We start from the raw sequence: 22,868 nt of genomic DNA, 5'->3' as shown, positions 1-22,868 counted from the left end.
GGTCACAATTTTGAAGCATCAACGGTGGGAAAAACTGAACGAGGTGGAGAACGTGACTGATTTCGGAAATCAGTATCCTACAGAAACTTGCTGGCCGACCTCAGATTATCAAAGTTAACTTCTACCAGCCTGTTTGTGAGTTGGCTGGCCAGGATGGCCCCATGCAGATGTTCATGACTTACAGAAGGAAAAGAAAAAGTGTTCCTTTTGACAACACGTCAAGACCTCTGCTCTAGAGCCTGTGTTCGTTCTATCCAGGATAAACATCCTTTCAGTCACCAGCGCAGCAACTTGGGCTTCCCCTGGGGTAAGTGCAAGCCCTCCGTGCGGTGAGTCACATCTCGGGGGCACCGAGCCTGCGAAGCGCCCCACTGATGGTCACAAGAAATAATGGAGCTGCACTGAGCAATCGTGGATGACGATCACTGTCACATCGAGAAAGCACGCACATCTCCTGAGTCGTCACAATACACTGGCAAGCGGCCGACACTCACCAGGTGTGCCCGAGAATCACGTTCCTCCCCACCCCCCCCCGACGCCGAGCGCTGTCGTCTTGCCCGAGAATCACGTTCCTCCCCCCCACCCGACGCCGAGCGCTGTCGTCTCGCCTCTGCCAATCTGATGCTTAGAAATGCACGCTTTTATATTCATTTCACTGATTACTAGTGATGTTTATAACGGCTTCACATTTTTTAATTAAACTTCGGACTTCTTCCCTTGAACTTGAAATTCTTGACATTTTACTACCACAGTGATGACCGTGTTAAAGGAATTCATCCAATATGTATACTGCATATAATAGAAATATCTGGTCATCTGCCTTTCATCTTTCTCATAGTGTTTAGTAAGAAAAATATTGTGGATTATTTGGAATATTTTATCAAAAAGCATAAGTTGTGACAGGCACCTTTGTAAATAACTGGACATTTGTTCTTTTTACTTCTAACCTGAAAATGTGTGCAAAATAGTTCTACCTGACACGGCTCTTTTAAAATCTGTTATCTGAGCCGTAGGAAGGTAATGTGTCCCACGACAGACCACCAGAGATGCTTGTGGCCCCCGATCTTCAGCAACGAAGCGATCCTCGTGTTTGCAGGGTGGACACTGCTCAACTTGGCCCCTGCCCAGGAGCAGAAGAGCAGCTGGGCTCACACCAGTCCCCGCGAGTCCCCGCCCACTGCCGGACGGCAGACCTGTCAGGTGTACTCAGCATCAGGAAGCAAAATCAACAACGCATCACGCCAGCAACCCCCCAGCTTTGGTATAAAAGGCGGAAATAGGTTTGTTTTAGGGGCTCTGGCCCACAGTATGTCAGCAATTCCTCTCCCCTGGGACAGAGTGGAAAATTTAAAACACCCCCAGAGCTCCCAGCTTTCGGGTGGATGAGAGGTCCCAAGGACTTGATATGTTACTAATCTATGAAGCAGCCAAGCCACACAGAAACATTCTTTATTAACAAAACTAAAAATGAGTATCATGAGAGGTGGAAGCCATTTCTGATAAATGCGCCAGTTTCTCAGCTCTGCGCCCGTGAGCTGCAGCGAAGACAAGGACTCAGGTGTTTGAAGCGCTGCTGACGCGCCTTCCTACAGCAGGACGGCTCGTCTCTCAACAGGGCCGTCTAAGGAGGCAGGGAAGGAACAAGGGGACTCCTGATGTGTTCCAGGTGGAGAGCCTATCGATGCTCCTTCCACTGAGCCCGTAGCCTCAGCACACATCTTCCCAGCACTCCGGGACCGCCAGCCAAGCCCGGAAAGGCAGGGGAAGGCTGCATTCCAGCCTTCGCTTCATCCAAGTGTTAGGGCCAACAGCCACGTTTTCTCCAAAACTCTCTGTACACAATCAATTAGGCACCTATGATCTGGCTCCCGGAACGTGTGCTCTTCATACATTGGCAAATGGAAATTCATTTCACCAAAATTATACAAATGGCCTTTCACTAACATGTTCAAAAAACAAGAAACAGAAGAAGAACTGAGAAAGGGAAGAAAAGGTGGTGGAGAGGTGGGTGGTCCACCTTTGCAGGTAATAGCAGAGTAAAACCGTGACACACATTTTGAAGGAAAGCCATAGTCTCTTCTTCCTTGCAATTATCCCTGAAAAGAGTGGTGACTGACAGGTAAGGGAAGAGAAGGGTGGAATGGATTATAAATTAATTGGTAGAGAGACTAAATCCGAGGTAAGCGGCCTATCAGTTTCAAGCAGGTAACGTGTACGTGCGTTATCCTCGCTCTTTTCTGAGCAGAGTCTCGGCCCTCAAGAGCAGAAGCTGCTGTCACTGCAGACCCGGGGGCAGGTGGGGAAAGGCCTCGCTGAGGCCAGCTTCCCGCCAGCTCCTCCCTAAGGCTCAGCAGTGATGAGCCCATCACCAAACTGGTCATTCCGTACTATCCTCCCAGGGAGCCAGCAGAAAATCCTGGAAGGAATCCAGAGGAGAGCAGCTTTCCACCCTAAATATTCAAAACAGAGACTCACAGTAAAAAGTATATGACTTGTACGTGTAACTTGCTATATATAATCTGGAGCATAAGGGAAGCAGGAGGAAGTCTTTTGAGCATCTCTGAAATCAAAATGGAAAAGCAGCCCCATCTTTGTATGGCTAAACCCTGGTATCCCTCGTGGGCAGAGCAGGGCAATTCCAAGATGGTATGAAGATAGGCTGAGTGCAACACTGTCCTGTCCACCAGAATTATATCAGCTCCAGGGACCCAGTGGGGCTTTAAAATAATAGAACTTAAAAGGGAAAACACACACACACACACACACACACACACACACAAAACTTTCTTCAGAGGGATAATATTACAGATTGGAGGAAAAAGCTCCAGAATTTTCACATCTTATGATGTGAATTTCCTCTACTCTTCTAGATTCTTCTGGCTGGTCTAGAAATTAAATTGACATGAAACAGATTAATAGGGGGAAAAACAAAGAGAATCAAAAGTTTGACAGCATGGAACACGTGAGAGACCCAGGAAAACTGAGTAACTGAACCAAATGGCCAAAGCCCGCCCCTGAAATGCCACTTTGAGCTAAAGACAAAGGAGGATGTTAGGGGCAGTGGTTTAGGATGTCAAAGGAGAGAAAGGCAATGGACATGGAGCTAGAAAAGCAAGCGTTTGGTGAATCAGCATTTGCTGGGCCAGGCACAGACCAAGGGACAGAGTGGATTCTAATCTCAGGCATTTTCTGCACCAGCTGGATCCTGGAACCTATCTATTAACATCCAAGCGCCTTTCTTGAGTCCTACAGAACATCTGGAAAGCAGGGAGTTGGTGCATCTGAAACCTTCCCAGCTCGAGTGTACCTTCTGGGAGGCCCAGGGAGGCAGGTGGAGTGAGCCATCGGCCTCCGCTGCCCTCGAGCTTCCCCCAGCCACTCTGCCCTTCTGGTGGACACAGGGCTGCTTCCACCATGCGCAGGGCTCCGGGCTCTGGGCTCCAAGCCCTCCCGCCGGGTACCCTCTGCTCCGTCAGGGCAGGGGGCGCCGAGGGTCTCTGCCCCTCCTTCCCTGCCTTCCCCTCCACCCCCTGGCCCACTCAGTCCTCATCCTTCTCCGCCCCCCAACCTCCCCCCTCCCCAGGCTGGGTTCAGGGCTCAGCCTCTATACCTGTCCGCACCATACACTGATTAACAATAAAGAGACGCTTCTTTATGACTTGCTGGGTTCTGGGCACATAATAAATACGTGTGAATAACTCTCCAATCAGATACTGCCCCTGAAGGACAAGGGGCATACTCTATTCACCTTTCCAGCTCTCGCATCATTCAAGCACACGGTAGCTGCCCCACAAATATGGTTGTTTAACAAACACTTCTTACCCATATTTACACACCCAGATCCTAACATTCCATCAGGAGTCAAAATATCAACTACTTGGATAAATGAACTTGCACATGAATAGAGGACTGGCCCGGGGGAGGGGCTGGTCCAGTTTAAGGTGGGTTTGCAGCAGACAGCAGGTGTTCAGCCCGAAGGCCTCGCTCCCCGTCTGCGCTCCAGTTCGTGAGGAGGGCAGAGGAGCCACGGCCCTCCTGTTGGGCCTGGATCAGGCTCCTCCTGAAGCTGGGGCTCTAGCCCTTGTGTGCTCCGGGCCTGTAGGGCACAGCCCCTCGGGCTGGACAGGGCTCCGTCCAGGCTCAGCGATTCCAGCACTCTGGACAGCTCCATTTTCCTCCAGGTGTCGGGGGTGGAGTTTGGGATCAGGACCCTGTCCCGCGTGAGCAGAGGACTCGGGGGCCTGCAAACAAGCTGACTCCCAGGAGCTCTGAAGAGTGCTGCCCGCCGTGGCTGCTGGTCTCATCTCTCCCACGGCTATCCTGTCGAGAGACACGGTCTCCAACCAGAGGCCACAACCTGAGCCTGGGAGGCTGCAGAGCAAGTTCACAGGCCGGGGAAGGATGCAGCCGTGGGTGGGTGGGCTGAGGGCGGGGGCTTCCTGTGGACGATGCAGCCCTCCAGCGGGGCTGTCCTGTGGCCCAGGAGCCTAGGTGGTCATCACTTGGTCAGGCTCAGGCCATCAGTGAGTCTTGGGCCGTTCCCACACGCAGCCCGTGCGCAGCACTGATCCAGTCTGCCGGCCTTGGGGCTGGGGGGGGAGGTGTCTCCTCTGGCTTTTGTTTGTCTGAGAAAGTGTATGTCCCTTCACTTTTGAGGGGTAATTTCACTGGATTCTAAGTTGAAGAGATCCCGTGCACAGCGCTGACCCAGTCTGCCGGCCCTGTGGTTGGGGAGGGAGGTGTCTCCACGTAAGGTTCCAGTCCCTCCTCGGGGTCCCTCATGATTTCCCCTAACAAGCCTCTCACCTGGATCCAGGGTCTGGAAGTGATCAGGCAGGTTTCCACTCTCTATGAACACAAAGGAAAAAAAGTCGGATATTCCGCTCAATATCTGCTCATGCAGCCCTCTGAAACCCAGTTCTCTGACCAACTAGCTGTGGCCTTGGGCAAGTAACATAACCTCTGTGAGTATGTAAACAAGGGGAATCGCTAAGATCCTTTCCCATAATGTAAGTCTTGGGTCTCTGATCCGATTGGGAAAACAGTCATTGTCATCAGCGATTAGAAATACTGTAAAATCAACAGAGCATCACGAGGAAAACGGACAACGCGGTTGTGTGTGGCAGAACAGAGAACACAGCTGGAAGGAAAGAGGAACGAAGGCGCCCGGCCGGCCGCTGAGGGAGAACGCTGCTGAGGCCACAGTCAGCCGGCGTCGCTGCGAGGCCACAGTCGGCCCGCGCCGCTGCCGAGGCCGATGTCCAAGAGCAGGAGGCCCGGCTCGGGGCCCGAGGACGCCACCCCCTGGTGGCCGCACACCAGGCCTGCCCGGCTGACACCACCTGGCGGGATCTGCCCGGGCCTCCTCCTCAGCGGCCGTGGTCCAGCGGCAGGGCGAGCATCACCCCACGACCAGGAGGAGTGGCTCCCGGGTGCCAGTCACGTCAAACAGCTTCAGGATACTGGGGTGATTCAAGGCCTCAGGCCCTGGAGGCTGGAGAAGCTCTGTGGACCGTTCATTTAAAAGGAAAAAAATGAAGAGAAAAATTTTTAAGAAGAATAAGAAAAAAAATAGTAGAGGAGGAGAAAAACAACAAAAGCGCCGACTGTCACCCTGGCAAGCTTGGTTTCTCACTGGGACGACAGGACTGCGGCCACCCGAGCTCTTCAGTGTCTCCCTGTCAGTCTTTTTGGTCTCTTACTGTGTTGTTTCGGTGGTTTTAAAGTCTTGCTTACAGCGTTCAAACCTTCAAGAATCTACGCTTGTTTCTGGCGTGTCGCTTATGACCTGTTATTTGAACGTACTATTTACTCACAGGAAAACCACTCTCAGCACAGACCCAGCTTCAGAGAAGCAGCTGATCCGTCGAGCCCCTCGCCCTCGATGAACCTGGGAGCAGCATGTCTGACCTCTGACAATCTCTCTGGCTGCTTCCATGAGTGATCTTTTCTCTACAAATAATGTCTAAGAGCAGGTGTCAGCCAACAGACACACGGCTCCGCCAGTCAGGCGGGGAGGCCAGTGGAGCTCTGGAGAGCCCCCGGCACCACTTCCTGTGGGGAGGCCTCGCAGGACGACCGGCTGAGCCTCAGCAGCACACAGTGCCTCCTGTCTCCCGCGACTCGCTGCTGGCGCCACGTTGAGGCGGCAGGAGGAAAACGACCTCCTGTAAATGAAGCAGGCTCCTGTCTGGCCGTTTTTCATGGTCACCCACCTCTGAACATACATACACAACCAGCCCATCACGACAGTGTTGGGGATTCTGCTGCCCGCTGTTTCCCGATTCTCTGAAAACCAGTCTCCTCCTCAGAAATCAGGCAAACAAATTCACTTCAAAATAACAGTTCCATTTCAAAATCCATACTATTATGTTAACACCAACATACCGTGGTGCTTTGGGAAATGTGTTTTCTTGCTGCTTATGTCATTCTTCCCTTGAAAGACGGGGGAGAGGCATTCCTTCACTGCAAATTCTTCATGTGCAGGTCTATTTTTCAGATGTGGGTTCTCCTTTCCAGACTGTATTATGACCATTTCTCTTTGTTCCTTTTTCTTACTCAAGTGCATTTACCACTTCCCTCTATAATTTTGGCTTCAGAATTCATTTATTTACCTAGGTAAATCTATAGTGAATTTCATTACAGATAATTTATGACTTTAGAACCGTATTTATGGCCCCAGACCAAGACGTCACACACAGGGTTAGACTTCACAGGCAGCTCTGCAGGCTCTGCGTGCAAGGAAAGACACAGGACAGCTTTACACAAAAGGTACAGCAAAGGGCAAAGGTCAGGCGGCACCTAAGTAAAGGTGACAGCATCCAGCGCTCCGTGGCAGGGAGGGCTCCTAACGCTTAATAACACCGGCCCGAGACCCTCAATATTAGTTGATTAAATAACATCCAGGTGGGCTATTCCTTATCCCAAAAGATTATTCTTGAAATCCGAGCCATGTCAACTAACTTTAACCACTCTACTGGTTAAAGTCCTTCAGTTCAGTTCAGTTCAGTCACTCAGTCCTGTCCGACTCTTTGCGATCTCATGGACTGCAGCACGCCAAGCCTCCCTGGCCATCACCGACTCCCAGAGTCTACTCAAACTCACGTCCATTGAGTTGGTGATGCCATCCAACAATCTCATCCTCTGTCGTCCCCTTCTCCTCCTGTCTTCAGTCTTTCCCAGCATCAGGGTCTTATCCAATGAGCCAGCTCTTTGCATTAGGTGGCCAAAGTATTGGAGTTTCAGGTTCAACATCAGTCCTTCCAATGAACATTCAGGACTGATCTCCTTTAGGATGGACTGGTTGGATCTCCTTGCAGTCCAAGGGACTCTCAAGAGTCTTCTCCAACACCACAGTTCAAAAGCATCAATTCCTCGGCGCTCGGCTTTCTGTATAGTCCAACTCTCACATCCATACGTGACTACTGGAAAAACCATAGCCTTGACAAGACGGACCTTTGCTGGTGAAGTAATGTCTCTGCTTTTTAATATGCTGTCTAGGTTGTCCTTCAGTGGCTCCTTAATACCAAAAACATTCTGTGGATAAAATCCATATGCACGTATCATTATAAGGCTTGGAGGTGCCCAAGTTTTGCTACACTGAGATCTGGGAAGCCTGACAACTCCCAACGCCCAGCATACCCACACCCATGGAGTCACAAGCCCGGCGGTGACAGTCACTCTGCAGGCACCACCACCCTCCCAACACACACGCACACTCACGCTCCCCACCCCAACCCCAGAACCCTCAGATCAGGTTAGAGGCCATGCTTTCGAGCTGTCTGGCAGCCTGCACCTCCCCCATTACAACACAGGAGCCCCGGTGCTGGGTCTGCTCTTGGGCTTCAGTTCCCCCACTAAGCCCAAGGCCACGGGAGCAGGGCCAACAGGGACAGACTTCACTGCCCAACACTGGCCCGTGGCACTCACAGCAGTCGCAACACACTGGGCACCCGATTTCTCATTCAGGTCCAGGCCTGCTGTTGCTCAGCTGCTAAGTCACGTCCGACGCTGTGACCCCATGGACCGCAGCGTGCCGTTTCTTTGTTCTTCACTATCTCCTGGAGTTTGTTCAAACTCAAGTCCATCGCATCGGTGATGCCCTCCAACCACCTCATCCTCTGTCGTCCCCTTCTGCTCCTGCCCTCAGTCTTCAGCAGCATCAAGGTCTTTTCCAGTGAGTCTCTTTGCATCAGGTGGCCAAAGTATTGGAGCTTCAGCATCAGTCCTTCTGATGAATATACAGGGTTGATTTCCTTTAGGATGGACTGGTTTGATCTCCTTGCTGCAGTCCAGGCTGGACCCCTTTAAAACTGATAAATCAACCATCAATCAAGGGCACTGTGCTCTTGAAAATCTTGAGTGACAGCTCTTTAGGAAGTAACAGCCGAGAACAGGGGACAGGAAGAAGGAGCCCCTCACTTCTGACCCCATCCAGGGAATAACCCAGTTTTTCAAAACCCTCCTCAGTGAGCACATCCCCAGCGGCTGCAGGCGTGGGCCCAGTCTTTAAGCCCCGATTTCCCTTGGCTCTCCCTGTGGGGTCACTCTAATATTCTGCACCACTGCTAACGTCTTTTCTAAGCTGGCAGCATTGTCCTCAGACGTCAAACAGTTAAGTCCTCAGGTGATAAAGACATCTCCCGTCTGCTGCTTCCCAGGGCTGCTACGAAGTGTGAGGGAGAAGGCACCTGAAACGCACACAAACACTCCACAGAGAAAAGCTACGAGACTCACTACAGAGTAACAGTAAGCAAAGCCCAGAAGACACGCTTCTTGGCATTGTAAACTTTAACTTCTGGGCAGATGGATACCACGAGTGAAACTGCTGTGCTTTAATTCAAAAGGCACCTCTGGAAGGACGGCAGCATCGCTCATGATCTGAACCACTTCCAGAGGGTGGTCCCGAGTTGTCTGCTTGTGTCTAATTACCCACAGGCTTTAGACGCTGCACACGTGTAAGCGTTCACTGGCAGTCAAAGAGCTTTACACGCCTAAACTTGGTTTGTGGGTGAATATGTATGTATAATGCATAAAACCCAAAAACATTCACTAGAGCCAATAATGCAAAGTTATTTCTACTAACTTGCACCCCCAAACAAATCCACAGTGGGTAAATCGCAGGAAGCCACACTGAAGAGATCAGATCAACACGGATTAAAAATGCATCGCACTGACGGGAGCACGCAGTCTGCGGAGGGTGCTGGCCTCCTGTTCCTGCCAGCGGGACCCAAGCCCCGTGTCCCCATCACCAACAGACTCTAGGTTCTCACTCACCCTCCGCACCCATACTGAGAAAGAGGCTCACGGTCTTCTTCTTAGCTGGCTAAGCCACCACGGTCAAAAGCTGACAAAGTCTCAATCTTAAAGAGTTTCCCAAATCTAAAAAGGATGGCATAGAAATTAGTGGCTCTGAGTTTAACACAACAACCTACAAATAAAGAAAACTCTGTATAAACTATTTTTTCCCTTGGTAATGTTTATCAGGGTTGCATACATGTGCACATGTTTTAATACACAGAAGTTAAAAAGGAAAGAAAGCACTCTAGTCTCAAATACAGAAAACCCTGCTGTGTTAAAAACAGTAACGCTTGGGGTCAGCCAGCGCTATCTCACTGGGGGAGAAGCGCGAGCCTCTCTCTAGTCCCCACGTTAATAGAACAAGCATACATCTCAGTCTGGGCCAATCAATGAAAGATTGAATTTCTGTAAAGGAAATTATACAGTAACAAGGAAAAACATATGTGATACATAAAAGAAAAAGGTAAAACTTTCATAAACAGTCTAAAAAGAGCCACATACAAATTACACAGCAGAAAAGAATGAAAGGAAACTTTTTAATATTATGAGTGGTTGGCATTCAGATGGAAGGAACTTTGAATAAGTTTTCTCTCCTTTCAGTTTCTCCTTATTGTGGAAGTTTCAAGTTTCTATCATAGAAACAACTAATCCTGTTCAGACAGAGTAAAGAGGTGCTGACCTCCGCACGTCACAGCGAAACGCCCTGGGCAGGTCAGCCCCTCTCTCCTTTCTGCTCTGAGCTGAGTACCCAGGTCAGCAGCTCCGGCATGGAAGGGTGGTGCTGGTCTCCAGGGCTGTGGACACAAACCGCCCTGAGCGCAGGGCTGCGGCGGGTCTGCCCAGAGGACCCCGTGCTCTCCCGGGGAGGAAGGGGTGGACACACTGAGCCAGCGCCGCAGAGCTCGGCAGTCACACCCAGGGCACCAAGGTTATAGGAACTGAGGAGAAGCTCTCCTGAAATGTAAACACCCACCAATCCCAAACCCAAGTCCCAGGAGCAGGACCACTCTGAGCTCGCCAGCTAAATGTCGCCCCTTTCAGGGGGCCTGGGGCCGCCGCGGCCGAGCCCCTCGGCACGCCGCTCGAGCCCCCGGGCGGCCCCCACGGGGCTCCTGAGGGAGCCTGCGGCTGACGGCGCTCCTGCATTGTGTCCTCGCGTCTCATCTGACACCTAGGGGGCTTCCTCCCAGTAAAGCCTGAGCCTCAGCATGTCAGTGATGGGGACTGGGGGCTGGAGGGGGAGCAGAGCACCCTCCACAGGGCTTCTGCTCTCAGGCTCCAGGGTCACTGCTCCCTGACGACCTTCATTCTCTGCTCGGCGCATGTGGACCGTGATGAGACTTTTGCAAGGATCGCAGCTGTGGCAAATGTACATTAAAATCATGTACCGCAACTAACACAGACCAGTCTTCCCTTACAAAAGAAAAAAGAGCTCATATTCAAACTCAGAGACACCATGAAGCTCTAATTTGGTCCCAAACTGAGTTTTGATCCCGCGCCCTCTCTTGGCTCTCAGGACAAATCTCTCGGCCTGTACCGCTCTGGAGCCCAGTCTGACTGCTGTGTCAAGGTCACAAGCCTCACACACATATCTGCACAGCCACAAGGGAGGGGAAATGTGGGTCCACAGCAAAGAGCACCCCAAATACACATCAGGTGAAGGCATGGTGGGGGTGGACGTGGCAAAACAAGCTCCCCAAGTTCCCTGAGACAGCACAGTGAAGGGCGCTGCACTGGGAGCCGGGAGGCAGCTCGGAGCGCCCGGCTGCCGTCCACCCGGGACGCCCCTGGGCAGGACACATGGCCTTCCCGGCTCGGCGTCCCCACCCGTCCAATGAGGAGGCCCTGTCAGGTGCCCTGGAAGCGTGCACACACGCCTCTACGGTCTTTTCCAGCATTGCCTCTCCTAAATTTCTCAGCTCAAAATCAAGTTCCCATACCCTGGAGAGCACTCACTGCAGGCTCTACACCCCAGACCCACAGCCTGCCTGCCGGGCTTCAGAACCTCTCCTGGAACCATGCAGATGGAGTACTAACGTCCCTCACTCATCCGTTCACTCATTCATTCACCATTCAATCAGAAGGCACAAAACCATCGCCTGCACGCATAATACACAACCCTTCAGGGAAGTGACAGAAAGGCAACTTCAAAAGGTCCAGCCTCTAGTTAAAGGCACTAAATGCTTACGATCCAATGGGAAATATAAAGAATTGAAGAAAATTGCAATGACATAGACCTAGAACAAACTGCTAATGAATCACAGTACCTTTCCCACAAAGCCTAGACGGAACCCCAGATCCTCAGTTCAGCCCTCTACTGAAGCACCCTAAGACTGTTCGGCAGTGAACTCTGCAGCCAGGTCAGCTTTGCTCCTGAGCTTGTGCTCGGGTACTGCCAGGGCTCTCCCCTCCTGCTTCCCAAAGCTCCTCAAAGTCCACCTTTACCCCCAAACCGTCAGGCATTCCTGAAAAGCAGGGGGCCAATCAGAACCTCATCACAATGGCTAAATGCGCTTGCCAATTCACCTTTGCCAACTTTTTTAAAATTTCAAATTCCAGGGAAATAGAAAATGTATATATACTTGCTTAACTCCATGTCTGTGTGTGCACATATGCTAAGTTGCTTCAGTCTTGTACAACTCTTTGCAACCCCATAGACTGTAGCCCACCAGGCTCCTCTGTCCAAGGGATCCTCCAGGCGAGAATACTGGAGTGAGTTGCTGTGCCCTCCTCCAGGGGATCTTTCTGACCCAGGGATTGAACCTGAGTCTCCTGCGAATCCTGCATTGCAGGCAGATTCTTTACCGCTGAGCCACCGGGAAAGTCTAACTCCATGTCTACCACACTGTGTATTAAACTCTGAACTACAAAACTTATATGGGAACTGGATACCGAGCCTATTCCTACTAAGAACAATGCATAACAGCACTGAGGCTTAAATCAGTGCACATACAAACCAGAAGGATTTACACACACACACACAGAGCACATGCACACACGTGCACAAATGCACACACACGCATACCCACACCCCTCCTCTCCGGCCGTGAGAGGCTGCACACCTAATCCTGGCTGGCCATCTGGGACACAAACGACTCTGTGATGGCACTGTAAATTGGTTCCACTCCTCTGGAAAGCAATCTGGCAGCATGTTTTAGAAGCCATAAAACTGTTCTATTCTCTGACCTAATAATACCACTAGGGACTCGATCATAAGAAACTAATTGAAAATATGGAAATAGCTACGTGCACAAAGATGTGCCTTGTGGTGTTATTAACAGCCACAAGGAGTTGGGAGCAAGGTACTTGTCAACTACAGAGTCGAGGACTCAGTGGCACGGAATCACAACAGGGAAGTATGCGACCACTAAAAGGTGACGGCGAAGCCTGCAGAGCAGGGGGAGGAAAGGCAGCTGCGAAACCACAGGCAGAGCCGAGTAAAATCACGGGAGCAAGACCGATACTACTGCTTTAGGACAGCAAAGGGGGGTTTTCTCCTATTTCTTGCCTTTCCGTGATCTATGTCTGATGCTTCCGTCCTTCAAAGATAATCTTTCTAATAATGAACACAGGCCTTGACTGTTAGGACAAGGGAACAAGCCCACATCAGCGATCCTGGCTGCCCCCTTCCGCAGGGGGAGGGGAGGGGCGGGGCGCTCGGCGTCCCGGGGGCGGGGGCAGCCCAGGAGAGCCCCCCGCAGCCATCACGCACCTGTCAGCAACGAGGGAAATACAATCGGCGCCCATCTGCTAAGCCCAGTCAATCCCCTGCATTACGAGCACCACGAGGCCGAGGACTCCCCAGGCACGCCATGTGCACTGCCAGCCTAGTTATCTGTTCACCGGATTTATAGGGGGTCACACTGGGCTCTTCGATCATTTATTGAAAGGAAGCAAGCTCCAATTTTCACGTCTGGAGCAAAGAGGAATGACTGCGCCCAGAAATGCATCATCCTAACAGTGGGAGCGGGAGAGACCACCTGTCACCTCTGCTGAGGCAGAGAACGGGCACTGCGGTGCGGCCACACGGGCGCCTACGAAGCCCACCAGAGCCTACACCTTGGGGGAGAAAGCACCTGTCACTCTGCTAAGGCAGAGAACAGGCACCGCGGTGCGGCCACACGGGTGCCTACAAAGCCCACCAGAGCCTTCAGCTCGGGGGCGAAACTGCCCTCGGATGCAGTGACCCGGAGCCGGCAGAGAAATCTGGGCCAGCACATCCCTGCCCTTCCCCTGCATTCCCGAACTCCAGACTCCGCAGAGGGAGCGAGACGAGCGCCTACGGCCACTGGCTCCAAGTCAGGAACAGAGAGACGGCTTCCGTGAGGAGTGAACACCACCTTCCAACACAGAAGAGAGTCCCGCGGGTGAGAGGGAGCCCTGCTAACAAGGACGCCGGAGAAGATAGTTCTGTAGCTTTTGAGATGAGAAAAATCTTAATTAGAGCCCAAAGAATGAGGTGCTCAAGAGAAATGATAGCAACACCTCCACACCTGGGCTGCACCATTGGGAACCACCTGCGACGCTCTTTAAAAGCCCCCATGACCAGCGCGCACGCCGGGCCAGCGACTGGAGGAGAACTGCGGTGCAGGCCACGGCTGGGAGCCACCGGATTCGGGACGATTCTGCAGACACCGTCCAGAGCACAGTCGGCTTGAGTGTGACTGTGGGCCACTTCCACCACCTACGATGATGGACCAGCCACTCACCCCCGGCCTGGGAGGGGCTCGTGGCCACGCACACACAGCTCCCCCCTACACATGCACCATTCAAACGCAGCACAGGAGAGGTTACCCACCCAGAGGGCCTGCCTGGAAGAGAGGGGTGCAAAATCCCTCGGTCGGCGTTTGCAAGGGGCACCTCCCCGGCAGCACTGTCGGGGGCTGTGAGCCCAGGCCGCGTCAGGAGCTGGCCCTTGGCCCCCGCTGAGCCAGCATCCCCCAGGGAACGAGCTTGTTTCAGGACGCCACCAGGCCCCGCATGACTTAGTTTGTGAGGGACGATGCAGATGTTCTTAGCAAATCACACACAAGGATCAAAGAAACGGATACATTTCCAAGCTGCTGCTCCTGTACTGATAAAGATGGAAAATTCACTTTATCTGAGTTTTTTTTTTAAAGTCCTCACTGTTTACCACTGATCTGTTCCAAGTCCCCCTCCCCCCATTTAAATTCAACTTAGATAGTTTTATTTAGTTTTATTGGAAAGCAAACTTCTGGCAGGGGTAGGCAGAGCAGAGATATATACAAAACTTCGGCAGGATCAATTTGCATTTATTCAAAGCATTTACAGGCAAAATTTGACCCAAGAATTTAAATAAAATCAAACATACTGCATACATCCTGAAAGATAGTTTAAATAAGAGAACATTTTACAGCATAAATTTAGAAAGGCAGGGGAAAAAACATACAGAGATATTAAGTCCAAGATGTTTAACAACATGAGCTTTGACAGCAGATGGCCTGGGTTTGAACCCATGCACAGTGCCCTGAACCGCGTCTCAGGGCCTCTGCACCTCGTCTTGTGTTTGCGTCAGAGGTTCTAGAGGCAGACCATCAGACCATCAGGCTCAGATTCGGGTCTGCATGTGAGCGGTGTGAGCACACGTAACCTCCCCGAGCCCGGTCCCCCACCCCCGTGACCTGGAACAAGAAATGGACCTACCTCCGATCTGGAGAAACCAGAACCCTCGCGCACAGCGGATGGGAATGGCCAGCGGTGCAGCTGCTGTGGCAAACAGTCTGGTGGTCCCTAAAAATATCAAACACAGAATTACCACAGGGTCCAGCAATGCCACAACTGGGACATGCCCCAAAGAGCTGTGAGCAGACAGAGGGACAGATATTTGGACACCCGTGATCACAGCAGTATGTTCACAACAGCCAAAATGGGGCCTCGGCCCAAGTGCCCGTCAACACAGCCATGGACAGAATGCGGTGCACACCCCCGGTGAAGTATTACTCACCCTTAAAAAGGAAGGGGACTCTGACACGCTCTGACGTGGATGAACCTTGAAGATAACCATGCCAAGTGAAATAAGCCAGTTATGAAAAGACAAAACACTGCTTGACTTCATGTATATGAGTACGCACAGAAACAGAGAGAATGGTGGTTGCTAGGGGCTGCAGAGGAGGGTTGGGGAATTAGGAGTTCAGTGAGGACGGAGGTAAGAACTACACGTAATATGCCAGCAAATCTGGAAAACTCAGCAGTGGCACAGGACTGGAAAAGGTCACTCTTCGTTCCAATCCCAAAGAAAGGCAATGCCAAACACTGTTCAAACTACTGCACAATTATACTAATCTCACATGCTGGCAAAGTAATGCTCAAAATTCTTCAAGCAAGGCTTCAACAGTACGTGAACTGAGGACACCGAGATGCTCAAGCTGGATTTAGAAAAGGCAGAGGAACCAGAGATCAAATCACCAACATCTGTTGAATCATAGAAAAAGCAAGAGAATTCCAGAAAAACATCTATTTCTGCTGCACTGACTACGCTAAAACCTTTGGCTGTGTGGATCACAACAAACTGGAAAATTCTTAAAGGGATGAGAATACCAGACCACCTTACCTGCCTCCTGAGCAATCTGTATGCAGGTCAAGAAGCAACAGTTAGAACCAGATATGGAACAACGAACTGGTTCCAAATTGGAAAAGGAGTATGTCAAGGCTGTATACTCTCACCATTATTTAACTTATATGCAGAGTACATCATGAGAAATGCAGGGCTGGATGAAGCACAAGCTAGAATCAAGATTGCCAGGAGAAATATCAATAACCTCAGATATGCAGATGATACCACCCTTATGGCAGAAAGCGAAGAGGAACTAAAAAGCCTCTTGATGAAAGTGAAAGAGGACAGGGAAAAAGCTGGCTTAAAACTCAACATTCAAAAAACTAAGATCATAGCATCTGGTCACAGCACTTCATGGCAAATAGATGGGGAAACAAAGGAAACAGTGACAGACTATTTTCTTGGGCTCCAAAATCACTGCAGATGGTGATGCAGCCATGAAATTAAAAGACGCTTGCTCCTTGGAAGAAAAGTTATGACCAACCTAGACAGCATATTAAAAAGCAGAGACATTACTTTGCCAGCAAAGGTCTGTCTAGTCAAGGCTATGGTTTTTCCAGTTGTCATGTATGGATGCGAGAGTTGGACTATAAAGAAAACTGAGCACCAGAGAATTGATGCTTTTGAACTGTGGTATTGGAGAAGACTCTTGAGAGTCCCTTGGACTGCAAGGAGATCCAACCAGTCAATCGTAAAGGAAATCAGTCCTGAATATTCATTGGAAGGACTGATGCTGAAGCTAAAACTCCAATACTTTGGCCATCAGATGCGAAGAACTGACTCAATGAAGACCCTGATGCTGGGAAAGATTGAGGGCAGAAGGGGGTGACAGAGGATGAGATGGTTGGATGGCATCACCAACTCGATGGACATGAGTTTGAGCAAGCTTCGGAATTGGCGATGGACAGGGAAGCCTGGCATTCTGCAGCCCATGGGGTCGCAAAGAGTCAGACGTGACTGAGCAACTGAGCTGAACTGAACTGAGATTCAGTTTGGGGAAATGAAAAAGTTCTGAGTTGGATGGTGGTGAAGGTTTACCCAAAATGTGACTATACTTACTTAGTGCCACTGAATTGCACGTTTAAAAATGTTTAAGATGGTGATTTTTGTCTTATAAATTTTATCATAATTTAAAAAAGAAAATGACCAAGATCGGCTAGCCGCTAACTGACAGATCTGCCGTGAGGACTGGCCATCCATGAAGCGTTTAGAGCGTCGGGCACAGGGTGGTCCTCCATGAATACGAGCTGCTGCTGAGTCACTTCAGTCATGTCCAACTCCACAGACGGCAGCCCACCAGGCTCCTGTGTCCCTGGGATTCTCCAGGCAAGAACACTGGAGTGGGCTGCCGTTTCCTCCTCCAAATACGAGCTTCTCTCTTCCTTTCCTGTCTCTGGAGCACCCCCTTCAGGCCCCACTTCAGGTTCTGCAGAAACAGATGCTCAGTGACTAGACTCTGACTCCCCACCCCCAGAGCTTGTACACCTCGTGCGGTGGGGCAGCTCCAGCCCTGGGCCGCCTTCCAGGGCAGATGCTCTGGTACTGGGACAAACCCACTGCCATCAGATGAAGATGAAGAAACCACCTAATTTCTGCAGTCTTCACACATAAGAGCTGAGAGACCACATTAAAAAAAAAAAAAAATGATTTTGTCTATTTCCTAAATTGTTTGTGAATAATTTTGCCTCAAAAATAGGTTCACAGGCTAACGCTATCACACAGGTCTGATAGTGAAGAAGAGAAAAAAAGTTGCCCTGATATTCATAAAAATTCTTTCTCCTTTAATCATAATCAAGACTATTTTACTTTGCTTCGTCATTTAAAAGTCACTTCATTATGAAAACTTTCAAGCATATACAAAGGTAGAGACCTAACTGCTGCTGCTGCTAAGTCACTTCAGTCGTGTCCGACTCTGTGCGACCCCACAGATGGCAGCCCACCAGGCTCCCCTGTCCCTGGGATTCTCCAGGCAAGAACACTGGAGTGGGTTGCCATTTCCTTCTCCAATGCATGAGAGTGAAAAGTGAAAGTGAAAGTGAAGTCGTGTCCGACTCTTAGTGACCCCATGGACTGCAGCCTACCAGGCTCCTCCACCATGGCGGAGGAGCCTGGTAGGCTGCAGTCCATGAGGTCGCGAAGAGTCCTAACTAGCCCCTGTGTATCCCACTTCATAGCCAACTTTAACCTCTCTGACTACCCAAGACTCAACATGCTCCCCCAAAAGGCTGGAATAAGAACACCAGGATGGTTACATTGAAGCAATGTTCATTTCTAACAATGCTTATTATCATCATTACTACTTTACTCTTAGTTCTTTTTTGGTATCTTCTCACCTGCTTTCCTTCTTTTTCTTTGAAACTACAAATAATTGCAATACTTACCAGGCCAGGGTTATTGTGAGGATATAACCAACATGAAAGTGCAGAGCTCGGTGTGTGACATGTGAGACACTCCTGAGAAATTTTACTTCACACACACACACACACACACACACACACCCTCCCTCCTCTGCTCTCCATCTTCTCCTCCTTCTGACACACCAGTCCTGCTCCTCCTGCCCCTCTGCTAAGCCAGGGATCCCAAACACAAATGGCTGACCACAAATCCACTCACCTAGAAGACCCCAAATATAAAGACAAATCCAGAAAGTGGATAAACTGAGCTGACAAATGCATTTAACATTTAGGGTTGGGGCTCAGCGACAGGAACCTCTTGAGGTTCATTAGTGCTCAGACTCTCGGTCGCGTCCGACTCTTTGCAATCCCATGGCCTGTAGCCCTCCAGGCTCCTCTGTCCATGGGATTCCCCAGGCAAGAATACTGGGGTGGGTAGCCATTTCCCCCTCCAGGGGATCTTCAGGCTCAGGGATTGAACCCACATCTCTACGCCTCCTGCATTGGCGGGTGGGTTCCTTACCACTGCACCACCTGGGAAGCAGCAACATTTAGTGTACTAGCCACTAACGTAAAAACTAAAAACATGCCCAGTCGAGTGACTGTATGTTGTTTAACAGAAAAAGCAGGCTAAACACGACACTGCAAAACAGCACAAACAAGGATTCCCATGCAGGTCGTGTGCTTGTGTGTGCTTATATTTTAAACCCTTTTTTGATGATCCAAGAAGTTTTATATGCTGATGAGATTCATTCCTTGCAGTACTTTTCGCCAGTGGCAAACCTGCCACCTCTAATTTGTTTTAAAAGGAATTCCAATCACCCGATCAATCATTCTCTTGACCTTCGGCCTTCCGGTCGCCCCGCTGTGGTCCAAGCCGGCTCTACAACTTCACCTTCCAACAGTGCTGTGTCTTCAAGCTCCAAATAGCCCGGAACAGGAATATCATTTGCCCCAACCCTCCGGCAGAGGCAAAAGCAGCACCTGAAGCTTCTAAGTCGTCTTCTACCGAGATTCTTTCAGTTAAGAGTGAATGTCTAAGATAGTATTAAGTAATATCTTTTCCTCCACTGGGGTTTAAAGACTTATAAGTCATCCGAGTCTTTACACAGTGAAATCCGGTCTCTTCATTACAAAATTCAACAGCTCATTTTTGCTTTTAAATAACTTTTCTTTCTGCAGAGACATAGTGACCGAGTAATAATCCTTCCAGACGCCCCCTCCCCTCCGTGCACACTCTGAGCTGCACGGGCAGCCACCGTCTGGCTGTGAAGAGGTGTCCGCGTCTGCCCCCTGCCCTTCTTGTCCCCACCCTCCCGCCAGGCCACCAGGCTCCCTGGGTGGCATGCGGCAGGGGCACACCCGTGACGCAGCCGGGACCACCAGGGAAACATGAGGGGTGACTGCAAACAGATGCGGGCACGTCGAGTGGAGAAGCAGGCTTGGGGTGGGGTGAAGAATGCGATCATTTTAGACCCACTATTGCAGGAGCTGGCGGGACAAGCAGATGGACACGTTCAGTGATGTTCACCTCGGTGACTAAGCCACAAGGCGAAGGAGCAGGTCAAGGGAGGTGGCCCGGGACGGGGTGGGGGGGTGCGTGGAGAGCCCACCCGTGGAGGGAGGAGAGCTCAGCTCTGAGCATCGAAGCTAAGACAGGGGGGCAGCACTTCAAGGAGGCAACTGCAAACTGGTCGCGTGTGAAACACCACAGCTAAACTGCAGGGGCTAAATGAGGGGTCAGGTAACTTAATCACGACAAAGTTCTCCATCTTCCAGAAGCTGTTTCAGTGATGAATAAGATGCACTTAAAACGATATGCAAATACTATCCCAAATGAAGGGCACACAAACAGAAAGTGCTGAGCGAACAGGATACCGAGGCCACAGGGGGGCGGCAAGGGCTGCCGAGCACAGAATCAGGCTGGGAGGCCCAGCCCACTCGCTGACCCCCCACTCAGTGGAGAAGAGCCAAATGACCGGCCCCCAGATGCTCTGAAGGCACCTGCAGAAACACGACACTCCCTCTTCATGAAGACAAGCTCTTAAAATAGGAACAGGTAACGACTGCGTTAATAAGATCCCAATATATCCACCCAAACTCTGGGATCGTGATGTGAGAAACTCTGAAAGAAGGCCAGAAAGTCCAACTTCCGAATAGAGAAATGGCAATCAGAGAGTGACACAAAGTGCCCCGAAAGGAATCAGAAATACCTCTGAAAGTTATAGAAAGATGTGCAAACTCAAAGAAATGCAAATTAAAACGACAATTAGATTTTTGAAAATCTACAGACTGGGGAAGAGTGTGTTGATACCATATTACAAGGGTCTAAGAAACGGGCATTAACGGTAAAACATCTATAAAGGAAAGTCTGACAACATATTGACATTTAAAAGGCACATATTTAATTCAACAATTCCACCTGCAGTAAATTAAAGATTCACTTCTTGCACAGGCACAACACGATGCATGAACAAGCATAGTCACTAAACGATCTTGAGGGCACACGATGTGGGTTACAACCTGGGGACCTGAGACCACTCCCGATCTTCCCCCGCCCCTTCAGTCCGTCAGCAGGGACTCGGAACTGTCTCTACAGGGTCGCCGCCATCCAGCCTGCCTGTCCACCCTCACAAGCGACACAACCCTCAGCATCCTCCCAGGGCAACTGAACAGGCTTTAGAGCCTTCCGCTCGGAACAGTCGCCTCCTCTCATGCACCGTATGCGCTGTGCCCAGCTCTGGGCATTCCAGGCGGTGCTGGTGCTAAAGAACCCGCCTGCCAATGCTGGAGATGTGAGAAGTGGGTTCAGTCCCCGGGTCAGGAGATCCCCTGGAGAAGGAAATGGCAACCCACTCCAGTATTCTCGCTGGAGAACCCCATGGACAGAGGAGCCTGGTAGGTTATGGTCTGTAGAGTCACAGAGTCAGACCAAGCAACTAAAAAGTATCTGGTGAGGGACACGCTTCCCTTCAAATCCCCCAGATTCCTGGTGCTCACGAGAGGACTAAACGCCATCCTGATCCCGTCAATTCAGATGTGTCCAGTGGTCACAGTGATGTTATACTAAGGTGCGTTAGTCACTCGGTCCTGTCCAACTCTCTGTGGATCCCATGGACACAAAGGCTTCTCTGTCCATGGGATTCTCCAGGCCAGAACACTGGAGTGGGTTGTCATTCCCTCCTCCAGGGGATCTTTCTGAGCCAGGGATCGAACCCAGGTCTCCTGCATTGCAGGTAAATTCTTACTTAGCATTATATACTAAGGTGGGAGGTATTAAAAATACTAAGTGACTGTTTTTGGTTCTTTTTGCCTTTCTCAGTGGAGACTGGTAAAAAGTCTGGAATCCCAAGTACATAAAAACATATTCAAGAAGTCCATCTTACCATCTGTCACTAAAGAGTCATTCTCTAGAGTTATTGTTTTCTCAAATGAGCGAGATGATCTTTCTCGAGGTGAGCATGTTAAGGTTAGTGATGGCTGGGGGCAGGGACTAAAGCAGATAATTTCGGGTCCTTAATGAGAAGTGTCTGCCATTTCCCAAGGTAAGGCAATTATGCATTAGGTAGGCCAAGGTCATCTTAAACGAGGTGATTCCTGGAGACACGTAGATATTAGTATTACATACTGGTTTGGACAATAAGTTATGGAAAAGAATTTTAAAACTCATCAAGTTCATAGAAATAAAAGTAAAACAGTTGTTCCCAGGGGCCAAGGGGAGAGGAGAGGGGGCAGTCAGGGTTCAACAGGGTCTGGGAAGATGAAAAGCCCAGCAACAGGCTGGCAGTGACGGTGAAGACACTCACTCCACTGCTGCACACAGTAAAATGGCTAAGATGCTGACCTTTATTACGTCAACATATAAACACAACTTTTTAAAATCCACCGTGAAACACGACTTTTAAATATTTTATTTTTAGTAAGTACAAGATGCAACTACTAGTTCTTTTTATTTCTCATATCAAGACCTAAGACAATATAGACAAAGCATCAATATAGACAATACAGACAAAAGTGTAATATAGACAAATAAATCAATATAGACAAAGTGTAAATCTTATGGCTCTAATGCAGTAATTATTAAAGTTTATCTTGATAATTCTTTTTCTAACCCTACAGTCACTTGGAAAGTACTAACATATAAAATTTTAATCTCCTAATTTTCCTTCTTCTTTTTAATCCCACTCCTCACTTAAAAAGCTTTCGGCCTTCAAGGTCAGGTGCATGCCATGTAGTCAGAAAGCAATTCTTACGTAAGTAGCAGCTGACGGTGGTTAGCCGCAGAAGGCTGGAATGCAGAGAACTCAGCCCTTGTGCCTGAAGGATCCTCCCACAAACTAAAGCCCGGAAGGGCTCCGGACTATGGATAAAATGCAATTAAAATATTAAAAATTAAAAAAAATAAAGAAGGGGCGGAAAGTGCAACGACAGTCCTAAATCATGGAAGGCCACCGAGGACACAGATCTTCTTCTGCTTCTCAAGCAGACCATAAAACACGCCTGTCGTGCGCTGTGAAACGAGCTGCACTCACACTGCCAGGAGCAGGCCTTCTCAAAGGCTGTGAGATTACCTGTGCTCAACGGGTCTGTAGTCAGTGGTA

General features: G+C 50.0%; 1 protein-coding gene across 1 annotated transcript in view; it reads right to left on the bottom strand.

Moving 5' to 3' along the window:
• The window catches only part of FARS2 (phenylalanyl-tRNA synthetase 2, mitochondrial), a 230,832-nt gene that overhangs the window by 201,515 nt on the left and 6,449 nt on the right, over positions 1-22,868 (bottom strand). Inside the window, exons 2-3 of the mRNA XM_045162344.1 lie at positions 14,965-15,051; positions 4,807-4,848 (exon numbers count right to left, since the gene is read on the bottom strand). The gene's annotated coding sequence lies outside the window, so the exon portion shown is untranslated. The remainder of the gene's footprint in view (positions 1-4,806; positions 4,849-14,964; positions 15,052-22,868) is intronic.

This window comes from Bubalus bubalis, chromosome 2, assembly GCF_019923935.1.
Source record: "Bubalus bubalis isolate 160015118507 breed Murrah chromosome 2, NDDB_SH_1, whole genome shotgun sequence".
Taxonomy (NCBI): Eukaryota; Metazoa; Chordata; class Mammalia; order Artiodactyla; family Bovidae; genus Bubalus; species Bubalus bubalis.
Note: the sequence above shows the minus strand (reverse complement) of the source record. Positions and strands in the feature narration are given on the sequence as shown.